The sequence below is a fragment of the Tasmannia lanceolata genome, unplaced genomic scaffold, assembly GCF_043159265.1.
Source record: "Tasmannia lanceolata isolate RefF3 unplaced genomic scaffold, GAP_Taslan_0.1 ptg000537l, whole genome shotgun sequence".
NCBI lineage: Eukaryota > Viridiplantae > Streptophyta > Magnoliopsida > Canellales > Winteraceae > Tasmannia > Tasmannia lanceolata.
Genome location: NW_027519209.1, coordinates 32501 through 35000, shown reverse-complemented (window position 1 = coordinate 35000; position 2500 = coordinate 32501).

Genomic DNA, 2500 nt, shown 5'->3' with positions numbered 1-2500 from the left:
ATCTTATTGAACAAAAATGGTGATATTGTTCCTCCATTGATCAAGAATTTCGATCTTTGGGAAGTATCATGATCATCCAATAAGAAGGGTTTCAATTTATTCAAATGAACGATTTGAACACCTATTGATTCTAACAACTGATTGCAGAGTTGATCATTCGGTGACCTTTCAATTCATAGATGTGGATCTCGGACCTATGAATGGGGATATTCCCGATACTCGCAAAGAAAAAAGGAAGTAACTTAGACAAAAAGAGAAGTGACTTGGACAAAAAGAGAAGTGACTTGGACAAAAAGAAACGAAGTGACTTAGACAAATCTTGTTTGTCGATAACCTCGGACCAATCAATCGAATATTGATTAATACGTAATCGATCGAAGACTACTTGAAAACGGTGCTTCTGTTCAGAAACGAAATGTTCCAAATGTTCCTGGAAGTTCTTGCTCCCATTGGACCATTTGTATCTATATGCATCAGGATCCCGATTCATGGATCTCTCGGTTCGAGAAATAAGAGGATCGAACCATTTCTTCTGACTCTTTTTCAAATTCGATAAATGTGGGTTGATCGTATATTTGATTATAGTTAGATGATTCAGAGTATCATTTCCTATTTGATCCCTTTGAATTCCATATTCAAAGTTGCGATCGGATCTATTCATTAAAAAGAATCGATTCGATACATTTCTTATGTACCCATAGGTGCTATATTGGATTTGAATCCAATTTCGGATCAATCTATATTGATTGACCGCCTCCATTATGTTGTTGCTAGCAAATACCACTATTTTGGGTTTTGGATCTTCCAAATCATTCCCGCAGGAGATCCGGACCGATTTTTTTCTGATCCTTCGATAAAAAGATTCATTCTCTTCATAAAAAATAGGAGGTAGAACCAATAAAGATTTCTTTTTCGATTCATCCCTGGAGTTGAATACCTCATTCAAGAATTTTTTTTGATCCAATCCGTAGGAATCAATAGAAAAGGCAAATCCCTTATGATACACCAGATCCGGCTCGGTTATTGATAGAGTGAATAGATCCGCCATTTCTTGAAATCTCTCTTCTGATTCAAAATCGTGGTGTAACGTGTATCCCCCTTTGTTCCGGTCATGGAATAGATGAAATAAATCAAAAAATGGATTTTTGTTCAAGAATGAAATCTTATTGGAACTGTCCATATCCGGTTCATCCTTCGGAACCATAGCACATCCCGGATCTAATGAAATAGGATGAATTGAGACGGTATTTTGTAAATACGTAATTATCTTGAATATATCAACCATTTCTTTATTTTCCGATCGCCTGGATCGGACAAAAGAAACATCTTGTTGTTTCTTCAACAATTTCTGATCTCTAGTGGACCTCTCAGTAGGATTCGAACCCAGATTAAGTTCTGACCCTCTGTCAGAGAAAAAAGAACGAATTGATCTTGTAGGATTCCCAAGAAATTCGTCGATTTCTTCCGGAAGCAGATGATTATTCATCTGCTTCTCACGTTCCGTGAATAGCCGGGACATTGAGGAATATCCAGAAAGGCATTTCGGGAATCGATCTGATTCTATCTCTGTTCGTTCCGTTTGAAGAAAGGAAGGATCCCAAAGAATCGATCTTTCTTTTAGTTGCTGAATCTCTGTTTGATTGATCAATGTGTGATATTCCGAATCCTCATTACTAATGGAATCGAAATGATCTCTGGATTGATCAGAAGATCCTTTCAATTGGCTAGAATCCGTTACTTGAACGAAAATAGATCTTGTGGAATCATATTGAATATTTGACGATACATTCTGTACCTTGCTAAAAAACCGATCCTTGTTTACCAACCACACATTGTCTAACCAAATCAAATTCTCTCTCGATACCTTCCTCAAAAAATCCGATTCGTGCTGATTCTTCCCCCAACTAACGAAGAGATCTTGGCGGAATTGCCACATATGAAATTGAGCACAATTTTGTAAAGAAATACCCCACTTGTTTCTCGAGAAGAGATGGGAAACATGCTCAATATCATTTGATTGAATAGTTGCCTCAGCTCCTTGTTGTTTGAAGAAACCCTCCACTTCAATTGGTCTTTTTTCACGAAAAGCAGACATGAGATAACAAATCAAGTGTTTCACTAAGATTTCGAATAGCTGTCCCGAATTCAAGTTGATTATGTTTCGCTTCTTCCTCGGAGAAAGACGATCAAAGAATTCCCGATCATGGTCCTTGCGGATCGGATCATCCGTATAGGATACAAAAAGAAACTCCAGATATTTTATATCTTTCTCTCTGAATGAGATCTCAATTTCAGCTACGGTTTCATTAGATATCTTACAACTAGAATCCCTCTTTTTTACGATCCGGTTCCTCCACCACCGCGAACCCCAGTTAGATTCAGGCATGATACACTTTTGAGTTATTGGGAGAACCCAAGTACTCTCTTTCGGATCCATGAAACAACTCTCAGAGATCTTTTTCCCTTTTGGAAGATACAGGAGCGAAACAATCAACCTATT